General features: G+C 50.6%; 1 protein-coding gene across 1 annotated transcript in view; it reads right to left on the bottom strand.

Moving 5' to 3' along the window:
• The window catches only part of SH3D21 (SH3 domain containing 21), a 286,954-nt gene that overhangs the window by 265,929 nt on the left and 207 nt on the right, over window positions 1-20,818 (bottom strand). The window lies entirely within an intron of this gene.

Raw genomic sequence — 20,818 nt, 5'->3', positions numbered from 1 at the left:
AGGGAGTAATTGTGCTGCCATTACTTTCAGGAGGTGACTATAGGAGGGGCAGCTCAGTTTATTTTGCAACTGTTTGTATGCAAATATTAGTGATAGGGTGTTTGCTTATATTTCTCTCTTCTGAACAGTGAAAGACATACATCGACCCAACTTGATGCCCAGATATTTATGAGTAAGTTTCCTCTATTTGTTCGCCCTTTGCGTACTATTTATATATAACAGGCCTGGAGCCAGCTAGATGCACCACCTTTGTATTCTTCTTATTTATCTCCAGCCCTTGCTGGTCAAAGTAATTTATCAGATTATTAAGAACTCTTTGCCACCCAATTGGAGTTTGGCTCATGACCACTATATCGACTGCATATTGCAGGAACTGTATTGGCTCAATTGCCAATTTGGGTGGATGGTCATTTGCTTTAGAAAGATGGATGTTTAGATCGGCGAGGTTCAGATTAAATAGGCTTGGTGCCAAAACACAACCCTGTTTCAATACGTTGTTTGTGTTTATCTACGATGATACTCTACTGTCATCTCCGAGCTTCACCCTAGCCCAGGTTTCACTATGTAGGGCTACTATGGCGTCGATTTGTTTTGTGGTAATCCCCATGCTTTCAATTTTACACAGAGATAATCTCGTGGCACTCTGTCAAAAGCAGATTTTAGGTCGATGTAACATGCAAATAGTCCAGATTTTTTATTTATGGCTTTTTCTGTTAGAATTGTCAGTGCTGCCAGGTTCGTGCTTCTGCCCATTCCATGCCTAAAACCTGTTTTATATTTCAGAATTATACTCTTTTCCTCCATCCATGCTTGTAGTTGTAGTAAAATACAGGATGCGAAACATTTTACCTCAACGTAAATCAGGGCAATGAGCCTGTAATTTCAAGGCTCAGTATGACTTCCGTTTTTATAGATTGGGTGAAATAAGTTCCCTCTCCAGGAATTTGGGGTCTTGTTTTGGCGATACAGGTGGTTAAAAAGCGGCGTAAGGTAGTTGGGCAAGAAATCGGGTTCTTGCTTAAAAAGTGCATGTGCGAGACCATTTGGCCCTGTTGCTCCTTCCCTTTGTTTATTACTTCTTTTAGTTGTTTAATGTTAATTAAGGTCTTTGAGCCGTGGGTATTAAATTCTTGTAGGTCTCCTTCCGATTGCGCATTTTTCTGGTTGAGGTGGCAGATGGTAATAACAATTTGCTTTTCCTCCTCCGGTGCTGCCAAGCCAATTTCCACCCTCGTGTTTTTATCGTTTTGTGTGTTATTGTACAATTTGTGGATATGTTGTGTCCATGTTGCCTCGCTTATTCCCGTGTTTTGGTGTGTTCCTATTCCCTTTGTTAGATTGTTATTATTCCCCAGAATTCACTGCTATTTGGCGATTTGCTAGCCCAGAGTAATTTCTCTCAGAGGTTTTCAATGTGCACCTATTTTGCCTCCCTACACTTATTTTTTTGGGTTAAATCTGTTTTTATTGTTTTAAGATCACACTTGACAGCACAAACATCACATGTAGTAGCTCACAGTCATGCACAGGTTATTCATCAATGCGTTAGCACATGGCCATGGTGTTTTACAAGCATACAAACATTACTGTGAATGGAACAAAGGATGCTCACTCAGGAGCTAACTATGCTACTTTTCGCCAGTCCTGATGCAGTCTTTGAGGCTACTAGTGAGGACTGATGCGTCAACCTCTCAACAGTATGTATGGTCCAGTATTGACCCTGCATCTTGGGCATGCAAACAGATGGTCAATATATGAAACAAGAAACAATAATGATGGCAGCAGAAACCATATGCACATTTTTACTCCCTCTCCTTTCTCCTGTATCCCCACCCCCCACCCCTCCAGGTCACAAGGGCACACCCCATCTATGGCTGCACTGCTGTGATTGCCTCCATGCCCTGGTAGAGCAGAGGCAGAGTGTCACCAGATTATCCTGTCAGCAGAACAGCCTGTGGCGTGCATCCACCCGTGTGATCGCCTCCCGCACCCTCCATATGGCTCGTGTGCCCCTCATTGTCCGACCGCTGTAACGCATCGAGCATCCGCTATCAATTGGCCGCTATAGGTTCCTTCCGCAGCCTCAGTATTTCCTCCCTGCGGATGGCAGTCCACTCTGCCCTAGCCCATGCCGGGAACGAGGAACTCCATGCTTGCGTACACGGCGAGGTCATGCGCCTTCCAACCCCTTGTAAGGAGGCGTTTCGCCACCACTAGCCCCAGATCCAAGAACCAGGACATCACCTTATCTTTTGGGGGACCTCTTGAAATGATGCAGGATGTACTCGGGCCAGTCAAAGGTATGGTTCAGCCTGTGCAGCTCTGCAGCAGCCCACTAATTGCACGCCAGTAAGTGCCCAACCCCGGACAGACCCACAGCATGTGCAGAAACCCCGCCCCCAGTTCGCTGCACCTAGGACAGAGCGCGTCATTACGATGAAAGTACTTGTTAATTAACTCGGGCGTGAGGTAAGCTCTGTGAACAATGAAGAGCTGGATTTGGCGGAATCGCATGTTTCTGGGGATGCGCACGGGGCCTTTAAGGACCCTATCCCATTCCTTGTCTACTAGTGGCCGCCCCAGATCCAGTTCCCATTTGCACCTAAGTGGGCCCAAACTAACAGCTGTGTGTTCCCTCAGCGATGCTGCAAACCAGCGGACCAGATGCCTACCTTCTCCCCATTACGTGCAGATACTGCATAGTTAAATGCTGACTAGGCTCCATGGTCACATCTCCCCACCGGGCGGTCAATTTCGCTATCAGGGAGTGGTGTACTAAAAACCCCCCTGGTGGAAGCCCCCCTCTGTTACTAAGGACTCATATGTCGAGAGCTCCCCATCCCGATATAAGTCTCCGAGCGTATGAATGTCAGCCTCCCACCATTCAGTGACCATAGAAGCCGTGAGCACCCCTTCGACACCAGGCGAGGCCTCCAGGGGTATAACCGGCGCGTAAGGGATAGTGTTGCGTGTGAGATATAGAGCCCTTCGGAAGCACTTGTATGCCACTGCTAAGAGGAGTGGTGTTGGGCGTGCAATCGCAGCAATGGGGTGGAAGAGTCTGGTTATGTGCTCGAGTGAGTATAGCAAAAAACACAGTTGATGGACGGAATGTAGAACAATGTCATACATTCACCCCAGTACAAGGATCTGGGCCTAAATCCATCGTTTTTTTGCACTCCACACCACCCTGGGTTAGACACTGGCTATATGCAAATCAGCTCTGACCCTGTGCCTCATGGGAACAGTCCAGTCCGAACTACCAAGCCATGTCTTTCCCAGACCGGAATCAAGCATCCAAGGACCGGTTTCTGGCTATCAGCCTTCATCAGCCTGGATAGCTTGACTCCAGTGGTGTGGAGAGCCTGGGACTCACGTCTGAGCATACCCAGCCCCCTCGGGGTGAAAATTGCAAAAAACACAGTTGATGGACAGCTTGGTAGTTCGGACTGGACTGTTCCCATGAGGCTGGGTATGCTCAGACGTGAGTCCCAGGCTCTCCACACCACTGGAGTCAAGCTATCCAGGCTGAATGAAGGCTGATAGCCAGAAACCGGTCCTTGGATGCTTGATTCCGGTCTGGGAAAGACATGGCTTGGTAGTTCGGACTGGACTGTTCCCATGAGGCACAGGGTCAGAGCTGATTTGCATATAGCCAGTGTCTAACCCAGGGTGGTGTGGAGTGCAAAAAAACGATGGATGTAGGCCCAGATCCTTGTACTGGGGTGAATGTATGACATTGTTCTACATTCTGTCCATCAACTGTGTTTTTTGCTAGTGAGTATAGCGGCAGTGCTGTGGCTGTATCGTCCCTACCTCTATCTGCCAACCAGCACGCAACCCATTGCAGCTGAGCGGCCAGGTAGTAGTGTTCAAAGCAAGGAGCAGCCAGGCCTCCCGGATCTGTCGGCAGATATAGCTTCGCCAGCCTATGTCTAGAGGTACCCCAGATAAAGTCCCGCAACATCTTATTAAACATGTTAAAAAATGGGGCCGGAATAAATACTGCCAAATTGGCAAAGCAGTACAGGAGGCGGGGAAGCATGACCATTTTGGCAAGCACCATTCTAACCGTGGTCGTCAGTGGGGGTGTGTTCCAGAAGCGTACCTGTGACCTAACGCCACCACTGCCCTCCCAGGTTCCCATCAAATAGGTCAGTCGGGTGGCAGTAGATCTGTATCCCCAGGTATCAGAAGGTATCTTCTTTCCACTGGACCCGTGTACCCCCGAGACAGTATCCCGGGTCCGCATTCCCTGCACTGAAAGCGTAAAGGCAGGATTTACTCGGAGTCCTGAGGTATTGGCAAAGGCATGTAGCAGCTGGGCCAGTTGCTCAGGTATGTGCTCCACATCCCTCACAAACACCTGCAGGTCATCAGCGTAGAGTGACACCTGATGGACTGCGTCTCTCAATGGTATACCGTCACAGAGAGTCGCCCGTATAGCTACGGCTAGGGGCTCAATTGCCAGCGCGAACAGCCCCCGGCCCACCTCCACTGCTTCGGAAATGTAGGGGCCTAGCCGCACCCGGACTGTTGGATTTTTGTATAGCAGGTCGACCATATGGAGGAACCTCATGTCCAGCCCATAGTGCAGCAGCACCGCCAATAGGTAGCCCTATTCCATGCAATCAAACGCCAGGTCCAGGATGAGGCACCCCGCCCTGGGCCACTCCCCTGCAGCCTCAGCTGCCACCCTGAAATACCTCTTGAGGTTCAACGAAGTGGACCTCGCAGGGACAAACCCATTCTGATCAGCATGGACTAAGTGGGGGATCACCGGCGCCAACCGTTCCGCCAGCACCTTTGCGAAGATCTTATAATCCACGTTGAGCATTGCCAGGGGTATCTATATGAACCTAGGGCCATGGGGTCCCTGTCGGGCTTGGGCAGGGAGACCAGGAACACCTCCAACATGGAAGGGGGCAATGATCCTTCTTCCACCGCTGCATTGTATAACCTATGAAGTAGTGGCGCCAGGGATTCACAGTAAGCTTTATAGTACTCGGCGGGCAAGCCATCCGGCCCCGGAGTTTTCCCAAAGGTCATTGACTGGATCGCCTCCCCAAATTCCTCTAATGAAAGAGGCGTGTTAAGCAACTCCTTCTGCTCCTCGGAGGCCGTGGGCAAATGGATAGAGTCCAGGAACTCTTCTAGGAGGTATCTGGGGCCAATTCCCTAGGCCCTATATAGCTGTTTGTAGTGGTCTGTTAGGGCACAATGGATTTCGCGTTGCGTATACACCAGCATTCCGTTCTCTGTGCGGAGTGCTCCTTTCAGGGCACAGCGCCCCTCCTGTTATATCAACCAAGCCAGGAGGCGGCCCGCTCTGTCTGCTTTGGCCTGCGTTTTGGCCGCGTGTGCCGCGTAGTTGTGGCATCTCAACTGCTCCAAAAGCTCTGCGTGTTGGGTGCGAAGGTCCCCTAGCTTGTGTGAATGCCCGCCCACTCCTTCCCGCTCATAGCACAGTTCAGCTTCTAGGTGCGCAAGGGAGGTTGAGAGCATCCTGCGTATGTTCCACATGGCCCCCAAGCAATGCCCTCGGGCGGTCACTTTGTGGGCATCCCACGCTACCATTGCATTGCTCGCTATCCCCTCATTGATATCGAAAAATGCAAGAACGGCCGTGCCCAGGGACGAGAGAAACTCCGAGTCCTCTAGCGCACTAGGCTGGAGGTACCACGTGGGGCCGCCCCGCCGCCCCACTGATCTGCAACCACAGGGGGTTATGATGGGAGCACGTCCTCCCCAGGTATTCTGATTGTGCAAGAAGCGGAATCAAAGACTGGAAAGCCACTATCCTGTCCAACCAGGCATGCAAGTCATGAAGCGTGGAATAGTAGGAATAAATTCTATCAATTGGGTGTAGTATGCGCCACAGGTCCTGTAGCGCCCAATGTGAGAGCCAGTCCTTAAGCGCCTGCACGTTGGATGCCACCGATGCAGTGCGCAGGGGAGGAAAAGACCTGTCTAGCTGAACATATAGTACCATATTAAAATCCCCCCGAGTAACCAAGGGAGCCCGACATAGGGGTGGAGGGCCTGAGTCAGCTGAGCTAAAAAGGGTGGTTGGTCTACGTTGGGGGCATACAAGGATGCCAGCAGCATTTCCTGACCATTCAATTTCCCCCCGCACCAGTGTGTACCTGCCCTCACGATCCACCTTCACTTCTTCACAGATAAAGGGAGTGCCCGCCCGCACCCAGATCGGCGTGCCCCGCGCATGCGCCAAGAAGACAGTACCATAAACTTGCCCCCTCCAACGCCTGCGAAGCTTGTGAAGCTCCGTCTGGGTCATGTGAGTTTCCTGTAGCAGGGCAACCCCAACAGAGTGCCGTTGCAGGTAGGAGTAAATGGAATAACGCTTCGACGGCGTATGCATACCACGTATGTTCCAGGTCACTATGTTAGTGCGTGCCATCATGCATCTGGGTGATTCATCACATCACAAGACAAAGGGACCACACCAGAGGGGGCGCTTGGGTCTTGGTCAGAGGGAAACATATCGGTGTGCTGCCTTTCAAACAAGATAACAACTGTGAACAGTGTAACTAATAGGGCGGATCCCCAAAGGGGCATTTGTCAATCCTCAAAAAGAATAAAAAAGGTAGTGGTGAGCTATTCCAGTGTAGTGCCTGGTTAGGGTGTGTGTGGTGACAGTGACTTGTCTGCGCTGTACCCCTTTCTCATGCCTCCTGTATATAGGGAGGTGCGCAATATGTCACGGTCTGGCTTAACGTGCACGCCCAGTGCGAGCCACAGTGGTATGGAGCCTGCGAATATAATACCCGCGCCGCGTGTCCCGCCTCCACGCAGCAAGCCATCCCCCGACGTGTGCATGCGCCACGCTATCCTGCAAGGACACCCCCAATATAGTGCACGATATAACAACATGAGCACAGGCACAGGAAAGACAAAATAGTTCTCAGCGCATATATGTTAGGAAGTCATGCATAGATGTAACATAAAATCATGGTATCACATAAGCTGGTCAGCAGTCTGGGGCGTCACCACAGGCAAATTCATGTCTTCGGAGATCACGGTGGACGGGGATGACGAGCCACTGGCTCCCGGGTCACTGCTTATGTAGGCCTCCATTCGGCCGTTGTTGTGCACTGTTCTAAAAGTTGCCACCGCCTCGAGGGCGTCCTGGCGTTCCATCCTGATTTTCTCTGGGCTGGGCGCAACTGGGCTTAACCTCGCAGTGTGGTGTGCCCCCGCCTTCTATGCCTTCTTGACCTCCTCTCCGGCCGGCCACCATCCTCCGAGCCTGGAGGCCTTGTTCCTGTCCACTGCCTGACTCCTCCAGCCAGTTCCACACCTCCAACGGGGAGTCGAAGAAACAAGCTCCCTCCTTCGTGACCACCCGTAGCCGGGACGGGAACAGCAGGGAGTAAGGCAACTCCAGCTCCCTGAGTTGTCGCTTCAGTACCATATGGGTGCTCCTCCGTCTCTGCACCGCTGCTGTATAATCTGAGGAGAACATTACCCGACTGTTTCCCACAGTCAGGTCGCCTGATTTCCTGGTATCACGCAACACCACGTCCCTGTCCTGATAATTGAGAAGCTTAAAGAGGAACGGGCGGGGTCTGGCTCACAGCCTGGGCTTCTGCGCGGGCACTCTGTGCGCCCTTTCCACGACAAACTACTGTGACAGCGCCCCTTGGGGTAGGAGATCTCGTAGCCAGCGCTCTACGTACTGCTCTGGATTTCTGCCCTTCTCACCCTCCAGAAGGCCCACCACGGGAACATTGTTGCGCCGGGAACGCCCTTCTGCATCTTCTATTTGGTCTTCAAGTGCATGGACCCGGTCGATCATGTCCTGTAGCGCTATAGTGTGGTTTTGAACAACAGGCTATATCTCCTGGAACGTTTGGCTATGCGTTGCAACCCTCTCGGCTAACTTATGGTGATCCGCGTGGAGGAGGGTGAAATCCGACGTGACTTTGTCGATCCGTGTCTCTAGGGACTCCTTGGTTTGCTCCAGGGTGGTGCCGATCCTTTCCACCGCTGTGAGCACAGTGTCCATTTTGGCAGTGAGGGCCGCCGCCTGCGGTTCCATACTTCCACTCCGACGCCCCTGTGAAGGGTCAAGACTTTCCTCCTCTATTTTCCATGCTGCGACTTGTCCCGCAGCCGGCCTATCGCTAGCTATTGTGCCGTTGGCATCCGCAGACAGTCCTCAATGTGGGCAGACACGATTAGGTGCAGGCCACCAAAGCCCGGGCCTCTACCCGCTGCCAGACGAGGAGTCAGCCATGTCAGTCCGTTATCAGAGTTTTCAGCAGGGTGGCCCCCTCCCCAAGCGCCAACCCAAAGAGCGCAGTCCGATCCGACGTAGACCGACTCCCTGTCCCCGTTGTCGGGGAGGCCAGTCTCTCCACGCCTGCTACTGGCACCGGGCGTTGTTCCCGTGCAGTCCGTCTTTCCTTTGCAATGCGGGGATGCCCGGGCTCCTCCTCGCTCACCCAGGGTGCAGCACCACTGCCCGCACCCCTCTGGCAGGCTCCGCGGAGCCCCTCCAGGCACTCCTGTCAGGCGTTCACTTGGAGGGCACAGGGGCCGTGGGCACAGCCTCCCTGTGGTACCTCCTATCGTCTGAGGCCTTCCCTATGGCATACATTACTTTCGCGCCTGGGGTCCACCGCTCTTGTCTCACACAAAATGGCGATGCCCCCAAAATGGCGCTCGCACCCAAAGTCATCAGCTCGTGACGTCTTAGGCCCTAGCGACGGACAATCCTGGCCATGTTCGCGGCAGTTTCCCACTCCACTGGGCACTCCAGGCACAGCTGCTCTCAGTGTCCCTTGCACTAGGTGGCCGCTCCCGGGGTGTCCTGCCCGGCGCTAGGAAACTCCCCACTTACTTGCTGGCAGGGTGTTGCGACTACCCGCTCCCCCGTTAGTGTCCCGCTTCCTGCGTGCACCAGTCTGCTCTTCACAAGGCTGTGATCACAGCGGTATTTTCCCCCGCGGGGCATGGCAGGCACTTTACTGCTGTCTCAGGCCCGTGGTGCATTAAGGCCCCATCTTCGCTATACAACCCACAGGCTGTGCCAACCCCTCGGACCTTCATATCATCGCAGGCCTCAGGAGCCTGCCAGCCGCGCAGCCATTCCAGCGCTCTGATGCAGCACAGGGCCGACTCAAGGCCCAATCCCCAACTCCTTTCCTGCAGGCTCACTCCACAGCTTCAGGCCGCAGGAGCAGTCAGTACTGTCCAAGGCCCAGGGCACACTTTCCCTTCCTGGGCCTCGTTACTCACCCTGCCCGCAGCTGCCCTTTGGTGTTCGGCCGACAGCGGTGTCCCAGGCCGCAGACGCTTGCCTCCCTACACTTATCCTTGTATTCCTTCCTCATTTCTATGACCTTTCTGTTATCCGTAGTTATTCCCGTTCTTGCTGCTACGGCCTTGGTTCTCACCTCCTTTGCAATTTTCCTTTTCAGGTCGTGCAGCTTTGTATTATACCATGGTTTGTTCCTTGTTCCTTGTGTCATTTGGCGTACTGGGATTACAGGAAATTTGTTTAGCAAGATCTTTCCTAGATTCTCCCAATCTTGTTCTAATAGGTGGATGCTCAGCAGCCCAGTGTTATTTACATATTTGTGCACAGCGTCCATGATTTTGTTTGATATTTGTTCCGCGCCACTTTAATCTCCTTAGATTGTATATTAACGGCATTTTGGTTAAAGCTGTTGTGTTCCTTTTCTGAAACAGGTTTACACGTAGTGCCAAATCTTGAGGGAGGTGGTCGCTTTCCGGATTGGTATTGGTAAAAGGAGTCGACTGAGTAGAAAAGTTCCTTACTGACAATAGTATAATCTATGGTTGAATGTTTTTTACCACACAAAAATATGATGCCAGCTTGATCCCCTTTGTGTTTCCTTTCAGAATGGTTAAGCCCAGGGTTTCCAGTTCTTGTTTTAGGTCGGTGGCCTCGGACTCATTTTGACGCTTTCTCTTGTTCGGATTGCCCCTTTTAAATTGGTGTTGGAATTCTCTGAGATTATCATCTCATAGTTGTGATGAGTGGTTTGCAATGCCTTTATCAGATTTATCAGGCAAGACAATCTATCCTTCTTCTGCTTTTTATCGGGATGGATATATATATTTAAAATCAATAACTGCCAGGGCAATATATGTGTAGGTCTTTTGCTCTCCAGTTTCAAAGCTTGCAGCGAATTGTTTCCCGTGTCAAGCTCTTCGATTTCAAGAATTCAAATCCAATTTTACTGTGGCATATATTGACAGCCCCCCCCCCCCCCCCGGATGCCCATAATTTTACGTTTTTTCCACCAAGACGTGATGTTCTTCGTAGCCAATAATGGATTTTGATGTCAGATTCCATGTTTCTTGTAGTAAAATTATATCAAGTCTTTATAAGAAGGATAAAGTCTCCTGATATTGACCCATTTCTCTGAATCCATGGGTGTTCCATGAACAGATTCTTATTTTATCTTCCTTGTGTGAGATTGAATGTGCCTCTATAAACTGTTCCCTTTGAAAACTTTTGCTTTCATCAGAGTCATTGGTGACTCAGGAATAGTGAAACCCAGGACCAATCTTGATTTTCTTCTGTCTGTTGTTTTGGTCGTGGAGGGCTTGGGCTGGGTTTTTTCCAACTTTTTACCTGGTTTAGCTGTAATTTGGGAGTAGTATTTCTGGCCCCCCTCAAGAATGATATTGGTCCTGTGTCATACCCTATTGTTTGTTGGGCCTTTATTTTTTGTAAATAGTGGGTATGGATATTTTGAGCGTTTTGGATACGTTAATGATATGCCCCATACTTCAAGATCCCTTTTTGTTGAATATGTCAGGGCCGCCATTTTATTTGAAGACCAGGTTGTATGGGTTACCTCTGTTTCAGTTCTTTTTACCATTTGCAGAAACTCTGCCGCCAGAAGATCTGCTGATGTGACGTTATTTAATTTTGGGATCTCTTTGAACAGTCTCCTTAAGTTTCCCCTATTTAGGGTATCCTGTCTGCTCTTTGTTGGATATCCTGGCACGAAGATCAGTTTTTGGGAAATCTCTGCTGGGTCGCTTTGTCGGTTTTCATTTTGATTTGTGCAATTTTTTTCTGATAAGAATTCACGATCCGTATTGCCATTTTGGTCTATGTTGTCATCAAAGACCCTTTCTTGTGTGAAAGTATTTGATTTGCCCTCACTAATAGTTTCACCTTCTGGGTTTACTACTTTTTGGCTTGTTCCTATGCGTGCAAACTCTTGCGTAGTACGTGTTTCAATTGGTAGTGTACAGACCCGATCCTGTTTATCAAAGATAATTTTTATTTGGTTTCTATTTCTTTTGTCAGTTTTTATTTGGTTTCCTGGCGTTTTTGCTATTGGTCTTGATACCCTGATTTCCTGGTTTGTTGTCTGATAATTTTGTGTTATTATTTGCGAACTTGTGGCTTCTTGCTCTTTGTTTTTTGTTTCTAACATTGGAAATGAGACTCGTAATTCCATTAAATTTCCGTTTTCACCCACTTGATTTGTGGTTACGATTTTAAGTTCAGACCTCGATTTCGCGGTTTCGGTGCTCGCTTTAACATGTTTTGTTAGTTTTAGTCCGTCACTTGGATGTCTCAGTGCTTTGCTTTTTTCTTGTTCGAATAAAATAGATGTGCTTTGAAGAGATGTATTGGGGCTGACCGTTAGGTCTTGCAAATGTAACCCAGGGCTACACGAATCGGCTTTTGATATGTTATTACTGTGGATGTTAGTATCATGGTTTGACTGTTGAATGAATATTGGGTACATTTTTAGTTTTTCTTGGGAGGCTTGTTTGGTAACATTGTGCCTAGCTTTCCGAGCTAGTTTTCATTGTCTTTTTGTTTGTGCACTTGGTAAACTGTGTATGGATGTTGATTTGTAGACATTTTGCTTATTTCCTGTTCAATTTATATCCACGACTTCCTTGTTTTTTATGTTACCATCATGCAAAAGGTTGCATGTCTTCATTAGTGGTCTTGCTAGACCTTGTTTGTCGTCCTTTTGTTCTGTTGTGGTGATACGTTCCGTATTTTCAGATGGTTTGACGACACGCAAGACTGTTGTGAGTATTTCAGGGAGAGACGCCAGTTTATCTATTATCTGACCACATCCGCACTTTAGATTTGACAAATGTCCACTGCCATGAACATCATTTTTCTTTTCTTTTGTGATTTGTGCTGTTTTCAAATCCAGTTTTGTATTTATTCCTGCGATATGTACCGCAACCAGGTTCATTAAATCGATCTGAACCTCTAATTTGTCAGATTGGAAGTTTAATACCTCTATGACTTGCTGTAGTGTTCTTAGCAGCGTTTCGCTCCATGTGGCTGTATGAATAGATTGCGTCAAAATACCCGAAAGTGGGGCGTGGCCAAGCACGGGCTGAAGATGGCCGTGCTGTAAAGGGGCTCCACTGACCGTTTAAGCCCCCAGCTATCCTGTCTATCGATCCATTTTACCCTTCGACAGTTTGAAGGACCGGAACACTAACGGAGCCTATCCCGCCGGTTCCAGTGTTTGCAGCTCGCATCACCGCAGAGAAATCGTTCCCGGAAGCTTCGGCCTGCGCCAGGGCCTGAAGCCGGGAAACACAGTGAAGAGCCCTGTCGGGCAAGGAGCTCCGTCTTGCCGGTCGCCACCTGGCGGTCATGCCGCGACTTGGGAGCCAACGTGAGGATCCCTGCCCTGAGAGACCTGGGGGGTATCCAGGTGGATATATTGAAACTGTGGCGTTTCCGACTGGGGAGCCGCGATCGATACAGGGCGTGGCAATACAGGGTGCGCCCGCCATGAGGAAGATGGCGTTGGCGCGTCCCTAACAAAGGGAGCCTCCTGTTGTCCCTGCAATATCGGTACCTCAATCTACCCCTGGGTCTGTTTGTATCTGCCTTGGGGCCCGCGGCTCGCACCCCCCACAGACTGTGGCCCCCGGCGAGACACTCTTGACCGTCTTCCCTCTTTTGTACAGTGGTGGCGCATTAGTCTAGCGTGCCGCTGTGATCTACGGCCATAGTGGTTTTGGCCACGAGAGACCTGCCTGAAGACCCGGCGCTAGAGCTATCGACCTGTTGGAGGTACCTACCCCGGCCTATGTACTTTTGAGCAAGTGGTGCAGCAAGACTCAGCAGGTCAGTTTGGTTCAGTGTGGCCAGCAGTGCTCGCCCACCTATCAGTTCCCTGGACTGCTGTGCTGCCTGCGATGCTAATTTGGACAGGGGGCCCACTCCTTTGTTGGGGGAATCACCCGGGGTGTGGAGCCTATGCTGGGGCCCCCCTCTGTTTAGGGGTGTCTGATGGTGCCCGGAAAGAGCTGGACATATACTTGAGTCTGCCCCCTGCCTGCCTTGAGCCTTGGTGATATTGTAACCCTACATTGATCCTGGGGCATAACTTCACAGCCCCTTCTGCATTAACCGCTGGGAAGCCAGTGTCTAACACACTCAGGAGGGGTCTGTGGCAGGCCCTGACTGGCCTTTGCAGGCACCGGGCAATCCCCCGGTCGGCCGCGAGGGTGGGGGCCGGTTTTGGGCCCCAGGGGGCCGGTTTTGTTACAGGGTCGTTTTTTGCAGCATAGCTGCAAAAACGGCACTGTAACAAAATCGGCCGAAAACCGGCCCTAGCAAAGAGCGCGGTCGCACCCCCCCAACCCCCCGGGGGGAGGGGGGGGGCCGGCCGAGCACTTTGCCAGGGCCGGCTTCGGTTCCCAGTCCGGCCCTGTCTGTGGGTCTGGTGGCAGCGACAAAGTCAGGATCCTGCTGAGACGCGCAGGAGAAGCAGCAGGGTGCATGGTGGTATACCTGGTGGATCCAGCTTCCGTGTGGTGGTCACCGGGGTACGCGTGTCCCTGAAGGTGGAGAGCATCCTCCGTCTGCTTAGTCCCTGCCGTCCTCGCCTAGCCGCAGAGAGGACCTTAATATCCTACCCAGAGACGCTTCGCCACTTTCTGTGACTTACCTGCGTGAAACAGTCTATGGTGGAGCGCAGTCTACGGAGCCCCTGGCACCAAGAACACGCAATTAAACAAACTGGACAGCTATACTGTCCCTAAGGATTTACAACAGACCCAGCCACCCAGAGACTCTGGATCCGGGGGACCGGGCGAGGAGGATCAAGAAATTTCGCTTAAAGATGTTGTGACCGCCATCACTGGAGTCAAGACTTCTTTGGACACTGTTGCAATCAAAGTCAACCTCAGTAGGACATTAGGGCTGATATGCGCAAACTGAACGAAAAGGTCAAGCAGGTGTAACTCACAACAGCTAGCCTTGTTGAGGTCTCACAGCTCCAGGGGGCGGTTAGGGAACTCCAGGACTTCCGCAAATTTACCAACCTCAAGCTGGATGACTACGAAGGTCATCTGCGTTGAAATAACCTACAAATCCTTGGGGTTCCGGAGAAATCAGAGGGGCAAACTCCGGAACTTTTTGTTGAAGATCTCATCCTCAAACATCTGCAACCTAAAGGCCTCAGTAAGTTCTTTGCCTTCGAGCGCACCCACAAAGTCCCGGGCGGCCATCCCAACCCGGGCGCTCCCTCGCGGCCCATGTTGGCGCGGGTCTTGAACTTCCGAGACAGAGACGTTATCCTCCAAAACTCCAGGGCCGGTGTCCCCCTGCGCTATGAGAACTCTGACATTTCTTTTTTTCCGGACTTTACCCAATGAGTACAGCGACAAAGACAATCGTTTATGTCAACCAAGCGCCTCCTTAGAGACCAGGAAATGAAGCACTCCATGCTGTTCCCTGCCCGTCTCCGGATTGAAGCGGATGGATGAGTTTGGTTTTTCGATCATCCCGAGGCGGTAGTGGACTGGATCGAGAGCAGGGGAGCGAGAATTTCAGCCGACCAGGGAGAGGGTGGCACTGACAATAGCCAACCGGCCTGAGAGGCTACCAGTCCCGTGGTTGGGCTGGTACTTTTAGCACTGTGCGGTGGGTGTAGGGAATGGGTGTCGGGCTTCTAGTTTCTTTGTCGTTTGATAAATGAACTCACTTGAATTTGTTTTCTTTGTTTAGTGTGGGTATACTGTAGACTTGTTGGGCTGAGACGTGGCGGACTCTGTCTCCCCCCCTCAGGTTATCTTTTTTCTTTCTTGAACCATTTTCTAGGGCGACAGGCACTCTGCAAGTTTTTTCATGGGCAGTTCAAAGACCAGAGGGCAGGGCAGTGGGGTGGGGGGGGTCGTTGGGTGGGGTTGCTTAATTTCTTGTTTGAAGTTTTGATTACATCAGCAACTGCAATTGACATATTGATTGGGGGAGTGACATGGCACTTAGTGAATTTCATAATATTTGGATATGGCACCAGTTGGGGAGAGTCGGGTTAAACTTTTGAGTTGGAACGTCAATGGGCTGGGGGACAAGATTAAGCGTAGTGTGGTTCTCCAGTGTATTAAACGCCAGGCCCAGGACATTGTCCTACTGCAAGAAACCCATCTAGTCGGAAATACATGTAGAGCGTTGCATAGAAGGGGCTATGTCTTACTGGCTCATGCAGTGTTCACCACGGGTTCCCGGGGGATTGGCATATTGATGAAAAAATCCTTTCCCCTTGTGGTGCAGGACACCCGGTTGTATGCTAGAGGGTGGTATGTTGGAGTCTCTGGCACATGGAAGGGTTACCCTGCCAGCCTTCCTTTTGATTTATGTGCCCCCGGCCATTCAGGGACATGGGTGTACTGCTGCTAGGGGTCCCGGAGGGTCTTTTGGTGGTGGGATGGGACTTAAATTAGGTGGTTTCTGGAGATCTAGATTGATACCCTCCACGTGACCTCCCTCACTCGCAAAATTGGCTGCCCGACTTCCTGGATTCCATGGGACTGGTGGAGGGGTGAAGAATTTTTCACCCTGACACATTTCAGTATACCTTTCACTCTCCTGGGCTCACAGGAGTCTATCCAGAATGGACTTTTCTCTTACCCGCATCCCCAGTTCCTCATGTCCGGGAGGTTAAACACCTAGCTAGGGGTATCTCAGATCACTCACCGATGTGGCTTCAGTTGACGTTCGGTCACCAACAGGTGGGACGGGTGGCCCCTATTAATCCATGGTATCTGCGTGATCCCCATATTCGGCGAGAACTCCTTAAGGCCATTGACAGTTATTTCAGTGAAAATGATGGCTCGGTGGAATCCCCCCAAGTGCTATGGGAAATGTTTAAGACAGTGATACGGGGCCAGGCCCTTTCCTTAATTTCTGGGGGAAAAGAAGGAACAACACAAAGAGTTGGTGGCACTGGAGGCAGAGTTAGGGAAACTGGAAGCAGATTTAGAAATGATGTCACGCCCGATAAGCTCCACCTTCTCAAGCTCAAACAGGATTACAGGGCACTAGCGACAGACCAAGCAAAGGCCATGGGTAGAGCGGTTCAGGGACGACTGTAAGACGTGGGCGACAATGCCGGGAAACTCCTGGCCTGGTTGGATAAGAAAGAGTGGGCAAGCAGACTAGTACCTGCACTCCGAGGGCAAGAGGGCAACTCCCTGTCAGATCCGCAAGCTATTGTGGACTGTTTTGCGGGCCACTTTAGGGCTGTCTACACCTCGGTATCCCTATACCCTATAGACTATTTCCGCCAGATGCTTACCGACATTGCTCTACCCAAACTGTCGGAGGTCGACCACGACCTCATGGACAGCGTCATGTCCAAAGATGAAATAGCGTTCGCAATACGGTCACTCAAGCCGGGTAAAGCCGCTGGCCCAACCGGGCTACCAATTGAATTGTGCAAGCTGAAACCATACAAATTGGCCCCATACCCGAGAGCCATGTACGAATGTGGTTCTTACCGACCGATATCCCTGTTAAATGCGGAGCCCAAGATCCTGGCTAAGCTCCTCGCTACTCGCCTCTTGAAAGTGATCGGGACTTTGAACCACCCGGACCAATACGGTTTCATACCGCACTGTAACTCATCACTGAACCTACACAGGGTCCATGGGGTCTTGGGCAGGGCATCTTCTATATCGGTTATAATTTCTTTGGACACAGCCATGGCCTTTGACACCATCGAATGGCCGTACCTATGGGCGGTTTTGGAGAAGCTGGGGTTTGGTCCCAAGTTCATTCAATGGGTGCAGTTACTATATTCCCAACCTATGGCCCAAGTGGTGGTTCATGGCCGCATTCAGGCTGCTCAGAGGGACCCGCCAAGGCTGCCCACTGTCCCCATTGCTGTTTGCCCTGGCGTTGGACCCGCTGACAGCTTGGATACGTCAAGATCTACTGATCAGGGGTATGTGCTGGTCTTCAGACTGGGAAGACCGGATTTCCCTTTACGCGGACGATATCCTTCTGTATTTGTCCTCTCCTAGGAGATCCTTGATAGTGGTTTTGGATATCTTCACAATCTTTGGACGATACTCCGGTTATTCCATAAACTGGAGCAAATCCCTCCTGTTCGTAGTGCGGGCGAGCCTCCGATCCCGCTGCGCGGGCGCCCACTACAAACCTGTGCCGAAGGGTTTACATATTTGGGAATCTCCCTTTCTTTGGATCCTTCTCTTCACTATTCCCGTAACCTCCAGCCCCCGCTAATCCACCTGCCCAAGGATATCGCCAGGTGGAAGTCACTTCCCCTTTCCCTGCTAGGTAAGGTTGCCCTTTTTAAAATGATGTCCCTACCCCGGTTCCTGTACGCCCTTCAGAATTCTATGGATCCGATGCCCACGTCATATTTCCGAGAGGTCGAAAGTCTCCAACAGGACCTACTATGGAACAGTAAGCCTCGCATTGCTCTCGGCAAACTTTCTCTGAATTGGTATGACGGAGGCATCAGCCTCCCGGATATCAAATTGTATTACTGGGCATCCCACCTGTCCCCCATTAACCACTGCACCTATGCCCAGCCTTCCGACCCGGGATATAACATGGATAGGTGGTTCGTCCCCGGAAGAACCTTAACCTTCAGCATTGCCATTTATTCTAGGCCCCGGCGCTATCCCCTTATGGGCCCCACTAAGCACGCAGTACACATCTGGCATGCAGCTACCACTCGCCTGGGCTTGAGACAAAAACTAACGCTCGCAACGCCATTATGGGATTCCGAGCAACTAGGTGACCTGTGGAGGAGTAAGGGATTCGACAAATGGGATCTCATAGGTATTGCATGTATAAGGGATTTGTGGGACAAATGTGATATTAAGTCATTTGCAGCACTGCAGCAACAATATAACATGGCTGAATCAGAGCGCTTACGATACACACAGGTTCGACACGCACTTCACACACACTTACAGCCCGGGACCGCACTGCCGGAATCATCCCCACTGGAGGATAGAGTGTTGGATGGTCATCTCCCTGACAGCACTATTTCCCTGGTATATAAAAAAGTGGTTAACAATCTCTTGGATCCTCTCGTGGCCCTCTGAGAGAAGTGGACTAGGGATGGCATAGAAATGGATGATGAGGAATGGCAGGAAGCAGTCTCCTCTCCCAGAGTCATAGCAATACCAGCCCACCTTCACCTGGTCCTACTAAAACTTCTCCACCGTATCTATGTAACGGGCCCCAACTGGTACTAATGGGAAGGATTGAGGAGGCTGCCTGCAGGCTGGGATGTGGCCAGCTCGGGACCTTCTTTCACATAGTTTGGGAATGTGCACAGATTCAGCCCTACTGGCGCTACATCCACGACATCATCAATACTGTCTTGTTGGTGCAGCTACGTGTGGAGGCCCTTCGGTGTCTCCTCAACATCTGGGAACCGACTGATTTGAATGTTTGCCTGAAGCAGTGGGTAACACTGGGGCTGATGCTGGCCAAGAGGAATATCGCCCAGCGGAGGGGCCTCAGGTCCCGCCTACGGTACATGATTGGGAAAAAGACTTGGACTGGGCAATGTTTAGAGAAAAGACTGTATGTAGCATGTGGATGTCCCAAAAAATGGTCTATTGTGTGGGGCCCATTGAACTCCTATTGTGGGGAAATATGTCAGCCTCCCTTGGCCCCTACACTGCATGCCCCCCCCGTCACCCTAGACCTTCCATCATGTATGATTGTATTTTGTGATATCACCTATTGTACCACTGATGCCTATCATATTGCTTTCTCGATACTGCCATGCTAATGCTGATGTTTGTTTTTCTTAATAAAAAATGTTTTCCACAAAAATTTTTTTTTTTTTTTAAATCACTGAATGTGCTTCTATTCCACTAACTGACGAGATCCTAATTGGGGGTGATGGTGGCTTTCGACTTTCTGGAGGTTGAACGTTTCTGTCGTAATTTGTCCCTCCTGCGGATCCAGGCTGGCAGAGTGTTTTATAGGTGTGGAGGCAGCACCCCTTCTTCCCCGACCTTCCATTCCGGGGGCGAGCCGACAGCTGGGATTTTCCCTTGTTTGTTTGTATAAGTATCCTCTACTGTTTGTGTATTTATTTCCAAAGCTTGGATGAGGTCTGCGTCATTTGATATGGAGAAAGAACTGATCCATTCATCTATTTATATTATGTCTTGGGTACCAGTTTTACCAGAGCCTCCTTTTTTATCTTGATTCTTTCTACTTTCCCTGTCCTCACTTAATTCTGACGAAGCCTTGGGCAAGTGAACATGTGCTGTTGTTTTTATCAACCCTCTTTTAATAGGTTCCTCTTCATGATCAGTCACCCATACGCTTGTTTCCTGGCCGGATTTTCTATTTTGTGGGGAGCTTCCACTTAATTGAGATGGTTTTAATTGCGGTTTTGAGGATAGAGGCCTTGCTTCTCCCAATTTTTGGGGGATTATAGGACTTGGCAGGCCAGAAACTTCATCTGGGGAGGTGTAAATTGCAGCCATTGGATCCTTTAGAAAGTAAAATTTCTGTTTTCCGTTTTTCCCCCCCAAATTTGAAAAGAGCTGGTTCTGGTGACCAGCCTCTCTTTTTGCCAAATGGATTCCTCTTTCTTTTTATTTGTGATGAGAGTTGAATCTTTTGTGGGTGCGCTCTTCCTAGATTTGCTCGGGGGTGCCTGATGGATTTTTCCTGATTTCATACTGTTGCTACTAGGCTTGACTTCCTGATAAGCTGCTCACTGTTCCTCTTTATAGTCTGGGCTCTCTGCAAAATTTCAGCAGAGGTGAAAGTTGGTGGGACACTTGGCGTATTTTGACTGCCCACTATTTTTCCTTTTACATAGGCACTTTCTCAGGGTATTCGTGGGTTTTCCGCTGTGGAATTTAGGCGAATTGCTGATCGTGTTTCCTCATAAAACCCCTAGTTTTTGGTGAGCCTGTTCTTAATATTAACTGCCATGGGAGCGCCCCTTCTGTCCTCCTGCCTCTGCCCCGTTTCTACTTCCAGGCTGGGCAGGTTTGGTGCCAAGGGCAATTGTAACTGTACCGGTGGCCTCAGCGGTTTGCTGCTTTTGGCCTTTCGCTGTGGTCTCAAAGTACTTCACCTTCCTCCATCTTCCGTGCTTTGATAACCTATAATTCTGTACTTGCTCAAAGCCTCACTACCACCGTCGCCACCGACCTGCCAGGCTGGAAGTAGAAGGAAGGAAGGAAGTGGAAGGAAATGATGGGGTGATGAGCGAGGACCGTGTCGGGGCTGCAGGCTATACACCCGAACCTAGTCGGGCCGCCTCTGCCGTCTCCCGGGGTCACTTCGCGGCCACCAACTACCGTGGCTGCACTCGTTAATAAGCTGCCCCCACTCACTGACGACCGTTAATGCCAATTGGTGCTGTTTGGTACTGTATTCTAATTTTTTTAGACTGGCAATGGTGGCGGGCAAACCCCTCTTGCCAGGCTAGCGCAAATCCACCCAGGTGAGTGTGGGGGGCGGGGGGAGCAGAAGCATCTCACCGATTCCAACTCACTTTACCCGCTCGACACGACA

Source organism: Lissotriton helveticus, chromosome 3_1 (genome assembly GCF_964261635.1).
Source record: "Lissotriton helveticus chromosome 3_1, aLisHel1.1, whole genome shotgun sequence".
In the NCBI taxonomy this organism is placed as follows: Eukaryota; Metazoa; Chordata; class Amphibia; order Caudata; family Salamandridae; genus Lissotriton; species Lissotriton helveticus.
This window is presented reverse-complemented; position numbering and strand designations above follow the sequence as displayed.